The sequence below is a fragment of the Octodon degus genome, unplaced genomic scaffold (genome assembly GCF_000260255.1).
Source record: "Octodon degus isolate 3935 unplaced genomic scaffold, OctDeg1.0 scaffold00022, whole genome shotgun sequence".
NCBI classification, from domain to species: domain Eukaryota; kingdom Metazoa; phylum Chordata; class Mammalia; order Rodentia; family Octodontidae; genus Octodon; species Octodon degus.
Genome location: NW_004524598.1, coordinates 23,517,751 through 23,530,724, shown reverse-complemented (window position 1 = coordinate 23,530,724; position 12,974 = coordinate 23,517,751). Strand labels below are relative to the sequence as shown.

General features: G+C 43.3%; 1 protein-coding gene and 1 pseudogene across 3 annotated transcripts in view; both read left to right on the top strand.

Moving 5' to 3' along the window:
- The window catches only part of Wdr27 (WD repeat domain 27), a 289,190-nt gene that overhangs the window by 136,500 nt on the left and 139,716 nt on the right, over positions 1 to 12,974 (top strand). The window lies entirely within an intron of this gene.
- On the top strand, positions 1,547 to 1,961 carry LOC101583738 (annotated as a pseudogene).

The window sequence follows — 12,974 nt, the reverse complement described above, 5'->3', positions numbered from 1 at the left end:
TACTTTGTTAAGTGAAATTCTGTATCACTTGTAATTTTTTTCTTTTAATACTATTTTATATTCTTTTAAAAAATTAAAAAATATACTCATCATTGGGGCTGGTGAGAGAGCTCCACGGTCTAAAGTGCCTGCTTAGGCAAACTTAGACCGGCACACAGGACCACAGTTTGCTCCCTGGCACCACATGTCATGCCAGTCTTGCCCTCAGGGTGGGCTGGCCCCCCCAATAAAAAAAAAGCCAAAATCTACTTGACACACAACACTTAAGGCAGCGGACATAGAAGTATGAACATGCATTCCCAACGCAGAACTGTGTGCACCGCCAGGCCCTGCTAATGGAGTTCCAATTGTACATGCAGATATCTGGCAATAGGAATAACTGGTTGGAAGACAGCACTATTATTACAACAAATACTGTGAGATTCATATTACTTAGTTAAGCAAAATTCTGTATCACATAATTTTTTCTGTTTTATTTCTAATTTGTAGGCTCTTAAAAAACCAGACACTGAATACATAATCTGGGAAAGGTCTTGGGCTACTGGTGTATCTTCTTTGAGTTATGAGATTAAAGTGTGAATCAATAAGACAAGATCAGGACTGGGGAGATGGCTCAGTGGAATAAATGCTTCTCTGGCAAGCACAAGGGCCTGAGTTCAATCCCTGGTTCCATCAAAAAACCAACCAACCAACCAAACAACAAAACAAGAGACAAGCTTATGCCACATAATTGCTTTGCTAAGGTAGACCCCTTACTCTGATGAAGTCACCCATTGTTCCCCCATCCTGCACACACATCCTGTGATGGGTGACTTGGAGCAGATGCTAACAGATGCACATTTGTCCCTGACCCATACACATCCCAGAGGCTGTTTTCTTGTAATTCTGGTTGCCGGGAGTTTGGACTCTGGGTCAGCAGGTTGGCTTTTCTTGGTATTTTGGGGCACAAGCCTCTTTGGGGTACAGACCCACGGGCTGGAGGGTGTGCCACCCCAGCCTCTGCCTTCGGCTGCACCTGGCTTTGTTTCCACTCTGCACCTCCACTCTCCCGCTTTTCTCCTCATGTGGGGCCGCTTGGGTTTGTCTCCTCCAACTCCTGTGGAAATTTGTGATGGCTTCTTTGAGTTGCAACGTGCACTCAGGCCCCTCGACTTGGCCCCTGCCTTTCCCTGTGTGTGTCCGCCAGGACGTAGGAGAGAGACTTTCCTAGAGGGGCTTACAGAGGCCAGCACAAGGTGAGGTGAGGAGGAATGCAGAAGGGCTGTCTGTGCGCCGCCGGCCCTAAGCGTCCAGGTGGCGGCGTTCTGAGCAAGTCCTTCTCAGGAGGCCACAGTCTTTGGCGGCGGGCTGAAGGTGCCAGAAGCCTGGAGCTGACATCTAGGGTGGGTGTGAAGACTGAAGCTCCTCCAAAGAAACCATGAAGCCTTCTGTCCTGGCTTGGGGTTTCACTAGGAGAACGATACAACACAGACATGTATTTTATAAGAGTGTTTTATAATGAGTCACCCAAAGAATCATATACAGAGGGGGTAACATTGCTGGTGCCATGTCATACTGCCAGCAGAAAGGGAAAGACCAGATAATATTTCTGACCAAAGAAGACCAGGAGACCCCTAGCAGTGCAGAGCTGGTGGCTGATGACCCCAATGATCCACACGAGGAATGTGGGTTGATACTGCCAAGTGGAGAAATTAACTGGAACTACCCCTGCCTGAGGGGCGGCCAGCGGCCCCTGTGGAGAGCATTTGGCCCTTTCCTGCTTCCACTATAGCACAGAGGATGTCAAGGGGTCAGACTGTGTAGACCCGTTTCGGGCCACGCAGGAATGCATGCAGGAACACCCAGACCTGTATCCCTGGGAGGACAAAGAGGAGGAGGCAGAAGAGAAGCTGTCAGAACGTGCAGAGGAAATGGGTCCCACTGGAGCCACTGCCACCACAAAAGGGTCAGCCTCCACTTAATGCAGGCCACCGTGCTGGCTCCTATCCTCCCATTCCAAAGTGACATGGATCTTTTGCAAAATGCCCTTTCATTTCATTGTTCTCCAAGAAATGTCTTTCGCTGTGTTGGTCTGTGCACTGTAATGCATAATTTATTTTGATGATCAGGGTCTTGCCCCTTGACAGATACACTGCAAAGGAAAGCAGAGGTTGTGTGTGTGTGTGTGTGTGTGTGTGTGTGTGTATGTGTGTGTGTATGTCCGTGTCCTGCATAAACCTGTCAGCCAGTGTAGCTGCCACTTTTGATTTCTCTCAGATTGTCCTGAGTTTTGCCACCCTGAAATAATGTACTGGATGGTCTTGGTAATTGAAAATGGTTATCCAGGAATGTTTCTCAGAAGTGAGTTGATTTCTTCTGATCTGTAATATTCCTTTTCATAGCTTTTATTCCTCTTTGGGAAATTAAATAGAAGCAGCAACATCTTGCTTCTGAAACGCGCCTGTGGAGTCATTCCTCATAGGAGAGGCCAGGTAGTCAAGACGGCCAGGCCCTTGCATGTGGGGTCCCAGACTTCATTCCTCCTATACTTTTGTTTTCATTAACTTTGAGCTTGGTTTTCTAGTCTGGAAAGTGAGGATTTGGACCCTCCAATTCCTGCCCTTTTCCGTGTGAAAGGAAAGGCTGTTTTGCAGTTTTTGTTATACTGTTGTGAGAGCCCTGGTTTGGGGTTTGTATTTATACTGGCTCTCAGGCTGGTCAGATGTCATCTTCTCAGAGGTTGGGACCTAATTATTACCAGCATAGCAGGCAAGAAAAGAAACTGTGAATTCAGTAACTCAATTAAAAGAAAGGTGACTTCTAAAAAAAAAGAATCATATACAAAGAGTAGGAAATCTGTCCACGCACTAAAGACCGAGGAATCCAGCTGAGGGCTTGGATCCTAATATCTTGCATGAGTCCAACTGAAGACCTAGAGCCCATAAGAATGCCCCTACCCCCAAGTCCAACTGGGGGCCTAGAGCCATGATAATGTCTCATGCAGGCCTTCTTCATAGATCTGCACTGGGAAGGCCCAAAAGTCAGCAGTGGAAGCTAGAAAGTCTGTGCCATTGGGATGAAGGATCTGTGTGAGCAGGCTGAGGGGTCTGCACTGATGTTAGGAAGCAACACTCAAGGTGAGAACCAGAGCTCCCCTGAAAAGTACCACAGCCATCCCAAGTAACAGTGAGGTCCCAAGCTCCTCTGAGGATGAGTTCAGCTGAGCTCTTATCAGGAAAGCCAACATGATGAGCTTCTCCAGGAGATTGAGCTGTGCATCATCTTCCCCTCCAGAGCCAGGAAGTGATACTCCAAGTGAAGACCAGAGCTCCCCCAAAGTGAACTGTAGCCATCCTCAGTGACAGTGAAGGTCCTGAGTTCCTTCAGTAATGAGGACATCCGAATCTATCTGGAAAGCCAGCATGCCAAGCTCCTCCAAGAGATTCAACAGCTCCCTACTGCCTCCTTAACAGCTTTCAGTAGCTTCTCTTTTTCTTCTTCAGTTCTTTTCCTTGTGCTGCTGGTAACAGCCCTCAGGTGGACCTCCCACAGCCAGAACCATGTTAGTTCAGTTCAACTGGGTGTAACAAGTTGACCACCAGTTGGTAATCCACCACACCTTCCTTTTTCCTATTCCTTTTATACTACTCAGATGAGAGGCCTACCCAGAGTGGGCCTTCTGTCTTCAGTAAATCTTCCTAACAACACCCACAACTGTGCTAATCCAATCTAGTTGGGCATTTCTGTCTCGGATTGACTCAGTTCATTGTCACACCATGTGAGGACATGGCAGGGCAGGCCCGGCCAGGTCAGGATGTGGCATGGCGGTAGTGGCCAGGTGCCTGGACTTGTGACTCGCCAGCTTCCCAAACTGAGAAAAAACTTCCATTCTCTGCTGTCAAGCGTTCCGCTGTACCAGCACACAGCAGAGCAGCATGAAGCCTTGGGCTCCTTGTGTAGTCCTCAGGTGCAGTAATGCCTCCTGCAGGGATAAGCCGAGAGCGCATGCTGGCAGCTGCGTACTCCTCTGATGGCTGGGCAACGTGGTCGCACTTTGTCAGGGGAGGCCAGTGCACTGCAGACAGCTGCTCTTTCCAAAGATGCAAAATGGGAGCTCAGGGACTGGACCCCAGAGGCTGGGGTTTTCTTGTGACGTCTCTGTTTCCTGTTGGAAATAAGCAATACTTTTAAAATGTATTTGTTGTGAATTAACAATTCAGTAATTTGTAGAAATGTGTGCATTCATGTATGATGTCATTTCTGGAAAGAATTTTAAACAGCAAAACAAATGACCATTATATGATAGTTGATTGATTAGGGACAAATTTTCTCTGATTCCATCTGAATTTTAGGAGTCTTTTCTGTGGATCTGTGAAGAATGCTGTTGGTATTTTGTTGGAATTTATAATATATATATATATATATATATGTATATATAGTTCTGACTTGTGGCCATCTTGACAGTATTGGTTCTGCTTATCTAAGGGTATGGAATATCTTATCTTTCCACTTTCTGATGTCCTCTATAAGCTCCTTTTTAAGAACAGTTTGTTTTTTGTTGTAGAAACTTTTAACTTCCTTAATTATGTTATTAGGTATTTAATTTTTTGGAATGGGATTTTCCCATTTTTTTCTCAGGGAGTTTATTATTACTATATAGGAATGCTATTTATTTTTTGTTTTGTGTCGATTTTGTATCCTGCTACTTTGTTGAGTTTGGTTATTAATTATAGAAGTCTTTTGGTGGAGTTTTGGATCTTGTAAGTAGAAGATCATCCTGTTGCAAGCAGCCAAGTTAGATAGAAATATTATAGGCAGTCAGACAGACAGGGCCAGGACCTTGAAGGAGATAACAAAGAAGACAAAATACCTTACAACTGTGGGAAGGATGGATGCTCCCGCTGAGGACCAGACCTAAAGACCAAAGATCGAACAAATGCTCACCTCCCCAAAGATAAGCATCTGGGATTGATTATCACCTTGAGGAAGCCAGAAGCATTACTAATCCAACTGCTACCGGTAGCTACTAGACAAAGTCCTGCTCTATATTCATGCCTGCTTGCTATGTGACTCATTGCCCCATTTGGTCCTGGACTTAATCAATTCTACCTGGGCAATGATGCTTGGAATCTCATTGGTTGACCATACCCACTTCATGCCCACCTAAGTAAGTTCCCAGGTTCTCTACCTTAGACCCACATGGTTTTACACTATAAAAGTCCCTGGAAGAGACAGCTTCCTGGGGACCAACTGCTTGGGGCCCACCGCTCCTATCCCTCTCTTGGACAGAAGCTTTCTTTCCCCCAATAAATATATTCTGCTCACGACTTCCATTTGTTCCTAAAATTCATTCTTCAGTTTTAGAGAACATGAACTTATTCCAGGTACCTGTCAGATCAGGAGTTTCCTTTATTCCCCTATATCATTTGGAGGTCATCCACCGAGATCATTTCCCCCTCATCAAAGCCAACCACCAAAATGGGCATGGTAGCACATGCCTGTAATTCTAGCACTGCGGAGGCTGAGACAGGATGACCACAAGTCTGAATTGTACAGTGAGACCCTATATCCAATAAGTAAATAAATATGTTAAAAGAAACAAACCAAAACAAAAACTCAAAAGAGCTTTCCAACTTGGGCCCGGCAGAATGGCTCCTACAAAGAAGGGTGGCGAGAGGAAGAAGGGCTGTACTACCATCAACGAGGCGATGACCCGAGAGTACACAATCAACATTCACAAGCGCATCTGTGGAGTGGGCTTCAAGAAGTGTGCCCTTCCGGCACTTAAGGAGATCCAGAAGTTTACTGTGAAGGAAATGGGGACTCCAGACGTGTGCATTGACACCAGGCTCAACAAAGCTGTCTGGGCCAAAGGAATAAGGAATGTTCCATATTGTATCCTGGTACGGTTGTCCCGGAAATGGAATGAGGATGAAGGTTCACCAAACACGCTGTATACTTGGTAACCTACGTACCTGTTACTACATTAAAAAATTTCCAGACAGTGAATGTGGACGAGAACTAACTTGGAAATAAAGTTACAGAACTGCCAAAACAAACAAACAAACAAACAAAAACCCAAAAACCTCAAAAGATGTTTCCTTTAAAAGAATTCATCCAATAGTGTTTGTTTTGTGAAGTTGGCTGTACATGCATGTTTTTGTTATCTTTTCTTTTGGATAGTTTCCTTAACTAATGTGTAACATCCTTTTGTCCTCTTTTGATCAATTTTGGCTTAAAGTTAATTTTATTTGAAAATAGGATATAGCTACTCCTGCCTTTTTTTTGGGGGGGTGTCCCACTGCATTGCATATTGTTTTCTATACTTTGATTTTTAGTCTGAATTTCTTTTTAGGTTAAATGTGTTTGTCGTGTACAGCATACTATTGGATTTTGTTTCTTGATCCACTTTGCTAATCTGTTTCTTTTTATTGGTGAATTGAGGCCATTCATTTTGGTAATTATGATTGGTATCAACTTATTCTTATCATTGTATTATTTTCCTTGTGCTGATTTTCATTTTTTCCCTCTACCCAATTGCTTGCCTTCCTGTTGCATTCATTCTGTTGGGCATTTTGGCATTGTTACCATCACTGTTCCATTCTAAAATATCTCTAAGAGTTTTTGGGAGTGCTAGCTGTGTGGTCATGGATTTCTTTTTTTATGGAAATATCTTATTTCTCCATTAGTTTTGAAGGATAGTTTTATAGGAAATATCAGTTGGGATTGAAAGTGATTGATTGACAGTGAAATACCTCAAGCTTTTCTTGGCTTTATGGTTTGTGTTGAGAAGTCTTGTAAGTCTGATAAGTTTCCTTTATAAGTAATCCATTGCTTTTTTCTAACAGCTTTTGTGCTTCTGTTAGATTTTTGTTATTTTAGCTATGATATGTCTTGGAGTAGTTTATTTCTGATTGTGGCTATTTGCTGTTCTGTAAGCCTCACTTATGTGTATGTTAAGTTCTCTTGCAGTGTTTGAAATATTTTCTGCTACTGTGTGAACAGTTTTTTACTCCCTTTTGTGTTGTCTTCTGGTTTTTCACTAACTGCAGTTGTGATCATTGAATCATCTTCATTGTTTCATCTACCAGCTTTTGGATCTATTCTAAATGTTCTCTTGCTTTAAAGGTTTCTCTCATAGCCCTGTCCTCTAGACCTGACACTGTCCTCACATCGGTTGCTTTCACTGCTGATACTTTCAATGGAATTTTTAATCTCCTAGATTTCTTCTAAATCAGCATCTTGTGTAGCTCATGGATGTTTATTTCATTAGGATCATTATCTAATGACTCCAGTTTATTCTGCCTTTCACCAGGCATCTTATTAATCCATTTTGTTACCTCCATAGTTACCTTTTTAGATGTTTTAGCTTTGTGACTTCTGATTTCCTTTCCCTTGATGCATCCTGGTTTGGTTTTGGGGTGTTGGGAGTTTTTGTTGTCTTGTTTTCTCCTGTTCTAATTTCTGTGCTGAGGCTTATAGATTGATTATACTTGGAACTTTGTTGCTAGCATTGAGATTTCTTTAGTTAATGTCTACTTTTCAGAGTTGTCCTCTGGGAATATCTAACTATTGGCCTTTGCCATTGTTCCAGGGTCCAATTAACTCCATTTATCTGGGAGGGGAGCTTGCAGGTTATTTGGCCCATTACCTAGTTACTGAGAATGGGTCATAGGGGCCTGGAAGGTGGCTCAGTAGACTAAGCACATTGGATAAGAACATCGGGGAGATGGCTCAGTAGAATAAGCACTTGCCTGGCAAGCACAAGGGCCTGAGTTCAATCCCCAGATCTGCCAAAAAAAAAAAAAAGAAAAGAAAAGAAAATGAGTCATAGTATTGTTTATGACCCCAAGCAATATAATATAGGCTTAGAGAAAAAACTAAGTGATAGCAACAACTAAGTTCCCTTGGCTATAGTTGTAAAATGAGCAACAATAATAGTGTTAAATAATGAAAGGTTATTGATGGATTTTAAGAAACAGCCCTGTACCACTCTTAACCATAGTGAAGAGATCTATGAATGTAACAGATCACTAAGACAAATTAGACATTAACCTACAGCAAAAAACTGTTCAATGGAAAATCTTTACCTCCCCTAACAGAAGAATAGCACTCAATCATAGTTAGATATAATTTATAGAATATCTATAGATTCTTAAAGGTTAATGGTTATTCCAGAAAGGATGCAGGTTGTAAGGAATAGGAGCATGAAGAAAAGTAGAATTTGAAGACTTAAGTTAACAGAAGATGAGAAGATAATGATGTAAGTGAAATAAAGGATCTTAATAAGAAGTAAGAGGAAGTTAGCAGTGTTGGATAAAAGTTAACAGCAAAAGCCAACAAAGAGGAGAGATAAGGAAAAAATAGAGAGTGAACTAAAGGAAAAATACCAATGGAACAAATTAGCAGAGCAAGAGTGAGAAGAGAAAAAAGGAAAGAGAAATAAGCAGGGACAAAAGCAAACAAGTAAAGATAATAGCAATTTAAAAAGGAAAAAAGAAAAATAGCCAAAATTTCAAACATCACCACCATCACACAAAAGCAGACAATAGTGGAGGAAAAAAACTGGGTCCAAGAAAAAAATTGTCTGTATTTTGATTCTTTTATATTTATTTGTGCATGCTTTATGGATGTATGCTCCAGGGCCAACTATATGGGCTATTTTTGACATAGTTCTGTGTGCGTCGGAGGAGAATGTGTATTCTGTTGGAAGTTGTGGTACTTTATTGATACCACTTAAGTGCATTTATTCAAAGCCATTGTTCAACTCTGATATTTCTTTCTAGATATTATTTGCTTAGTTGATATCCTGAACTATCATTGTACTGTGCTTATTTGTTCTTTTATGTCTAGCTTTATGAAGTTGTATGTACAAATGTTTGGTGTATGTAATTATTTTCTCTTTCAGTTAAACAACACAGTGTAGTGATTTTCTTTTCTTGATGTGATCAGTTTTGGCTTGAAGTCCACTTTGTTTGTGAAGATTACTTTTGATGGTGCCTGATGCATGGAATATTGTTTTACATCTTTTGATTTTTAGTCTATACATTTCTTTTTGGATTAGTTATGTTTCTTTCATGTAGCAAACCTTAGGATTCTTTCAATCCTGTCTGTCAATCTGTTTCTTTGGGGAGTTTCTGTGATTTACACTGAGTTATTGCTGAAAGATACCGACTTATTCTTGCCTTCATTGCATTGTTTTCTATTGTGTGTTCCTTTCTCCTCTCCCTCCCTTTTCCCCTCCCTCCATCTCTGTCTTTTGTGTAACTTGTGACTCTGCTTGATGAATTTCATTCTAACAGACTTTTTGACATTTTTTGACCTATCTGTCTAAGATATTTTTTAGAGTGCTGGTTTGATGGTCATGAATCCTTACGTTGCCCTTGGGCATGGAGTGTCTTATTTATCCATCAGTTTTGAAAAATAGTTTCACAGACAGATTGGTCTGGGTTGAAAGTTATTTTCATCTGGGAGGCTTGAAGCACTTCACTCTAAGCTACTGATCTCTCTGGACCTGTCTCCTGGCTTCAAGCCATGCTGTGGGCATGGGCAGCCCCAAGCCTTTGTCTGTCTCAGGACCTGACCACCTCCATTAATTTGGGAGGAAGAGTGTAGGTTGCCCAACACTTGTTTCTTTGTCAACTTCTACCCAGGACCTCCTGTTCCTGCTCCATCCACTGTAGGGCAAATGCTATGGCTGTCCCCACATTCTCTTTCTTAGGGGTCTTCTGCTCAGTACCTTGTCAGAGAAGTTAAAATTTTAGATAAAGCCTGCCAAGAATCCCCACTAAGATCAGTGGACATGTCTGGAAAAGCCTGATAATTGGACATGTCTTCCTTTGTCTAACCCATGCTCATTTAAATGATGGTCTTGCAGTATCACTTAAGATGTTTAAACTCCCTTTGCAACCCATGATTTTGTCCAACCCTCCAATCACAGTGCATCAAATCTTCCCGTATACTTCCCTGCTAGATTTATCTATAAAAGTCCTCAAACCCACCAAGGAGGATGCTGACTCTTCATAAGAGATCCCAGTGAGGCCCACTGGTTGAATAAACTGCTTCCGAAAACTCCTTAGTTCTGTTTCTTCCTGTGTCTGGTCTGTTTTTCATAACACTTTACCAGAAGCACTCTGACCCCAGTGCTGCTTTCTGTTCTTTTGCCCTCAGACCTTCATCCAGCCCTGGTTCCTATCCCAGGGGCTGCACTTTCTGACCAGTAGGACTTGGCACAGCTCCTAGGGTTGGCAGAGGCCTTCTTTGGTTGCACAGGACAGTGGGCTGTGAGCAGGATTTCACACAGTTACAGCCTCTCTGAAGAAATAATAGGAAGGTGCCTGGTCTGGTCCAGCTTCACTGAGTCTCTTCCACTCCTCTGTGTCTCTAAGGATGCAGCCCACTCCTATCAGCAAGTTCTGCAATGCCCTACAGTCACTGTGCTCAGCCTCTGTCTGCCCAGAGTGGCAGGCTTCCCTTGCTGACGCTAAGCAGTGGGCATGGTGCCACAGGGACAGTGTCTTCTGGTGTTTGGGAGGCTGATGGGGGAGAGATTGCCTGGTTTTGTGCTGCTTTCTTTCTTTCTCTAGTTTCAATCTATGGCTTCCTGGGGGCTCTAACTGCAGGTTTGGTACCCCACTACTGAAAGTTAGTAGGATTGAAAATTCACATACCTCAAGAATTTTCTGGGTCGGAAGATGTGCCTTTTGTAATCCCATTTCCACTTCAGGGATGAAAACCTCATTTGTAGCTCCTTCCTCATGATGTCAGGGTATCATGTACATCTTGGTGTTTCATATGATAAAGCCAGTATTGATTTCCATTTGGAATTAGATAAAAGCATAATGATTAATCTAGAAGGGCTTTTCAACAAAGGATAATTATATAATAGAAGGCAACAAAACTCTTCAGACCTCTAATTCCACTTTTTTTCCCCATCTAATTCCACTTTCTAATTCACAGCGCTTTTCTTTCCTTCTGCCTGCCAGCTCCACGCTTGCCCACCTGCCCTCCTGACCCAGCCTGGGCCCTGCTGGGTTCTGACTCTTGCTGCTCCCTTCTCAGTCTTCTCCTGTGAGACTAGGAGCCAGTTCCTTTGATCCTAACAGCAACACATAAGATGTCAGCCTGTACTGCATGCACTTGGCAGTTGGGGGTCTCTGAAATCCTCCTCAGTCTCTGGTGGTGTCCTCTCTACTGCCCTGTGGCGGGAGCCAGCACTCGATAGAGGTCCCTCTTCTGGTTTCTATGAGGCATAGTTCTCTTTGTGCCTCTGTTCACTTCTTTGGCTATTCAGACTGCTCAGTTTCTGTTGAAAATTCCACCCAGTTTCCTAGTTTCAGCTCTTCCATAGGTCCAAATTCACTTGGGATGTCTAACTCTCTCTCCTCATAGCCTTTCCAGAGGGCCATCTCTGTGGACTGACTGCTACTCCAAACAACAGCATGCAGGCAGAAGAAGCCATCTCCTCTGGACCCTGCCTCAGGGGAGCACCACTCTGCTCCAGGCTCTGGGTCCTGCCCTGTTGCTGCATGGGGGATGTCAGTGGGTCAGGAAGAGGTGTCTTCCCTGACAGCAGCCTGGGATTCATGGGCGTGGTGTGCGTGCTTGCACTATATTCCTTACTTTATTTAGTTGTAGTTGTTATGGTCATATAATTTTTTAAAAATATATTTGGTTGTACAGGGTCTCACTAAGCAGCTCCGATCACCATAGTGATTCTCCTGCTTTTAGCCTCCCAGCACTGAGATTTCAGGCATGAATCACTACGGCCAGACTCTGTGGCCGATTTAGACTGCCCTGGGGTGGGGCTGGTGCAGCATGTGGTGCTGGGATCAAACTGTGGTCCCTGCGCTCACCTAAGCTTGCCTAAGCAGGTGCTTTAGGTCATTGAGCTATCTCACGGCTCCCCATAATTTTTGTGTAGGGTGTGAAGTGGTTGTGGATTTAACTTATATCAATAAAATCCTTGTGGCTTATTTTTCATATCTTTGTATGGACACAGGTGTCATTTCTCTTACGAAATCCTGAGCAGTAGGACCGCTGGTCATAAGGCCTGTATGTTAAACTGGCCTGGAAACTTACAAATAGGTTTCCAAAGTGGTTGTACCATCTCAACAAGACCTTATGTGCTTGGCATACATGCCTGCACATAAGACAATGGTGTGACAAGTGACAAAACACAGGAAAGGGGTCTGTGTGTCATGTGGGGCAAAGGCACAGGACCATGGAGTGTGCATCAACTCGTGGCCACTGTTGGCCTCTAGACACTGCTGCCACTGAGCAGTGGCTTCTGTGTCCTTGGCCAGCAGTGGCCTTTCCTCTGTGGGGCTGTAGGGAGGAAGGGCAGGTACAGCAGTGAGCCCAGTGCCCGAGGGGAAGCAGCATCATCTCTGACTCCATCCTCAGGATTAAAGCTGATGGTGGCCCACGCCAGCCAGTCCCTCTCACTTCCCTGCTGTCCTCGTGGATCTGCCTTGGCAGACCGGCAGTGAGATGGCACAGGCTGGTACTGTAGCAATGTGAGATGCCCTCTCTCTCATGGACAGGTTTGGTGGGAGCAGGGCCCACCTCTGGGTCCTCCGATGGTGCTACGCCACGTCTCTCAGTACCGGTGGGCTGTCACAGCATGCACACAATATGCATGTTAGTTGACAAGTATTTCAACTCTCATGGGTGACTGGCTGTGCAATACATGACTTATAGAGGCATATGTCATATGCAGTGACTCCAGCAGAAAGGGAATTTTATTTTTTATTTTTTTCAAAATTTTATTGATAAACAGATAGCAATGAGACAGTTTCAAATCAAATCAGAAGTACAGTTTCAACAAATGACACACTGCATATATTCTTCTTAATGGTTAATTGCTGTACAAGAAGTGGACTTCTGATCCTATTTACAAACACCAGTAGAACAAATCATTCTATTCATTAAGAGAATGTAACTATATATCTATCCCAACCACTTTGAATACACAGATACAAAATGGACATTCA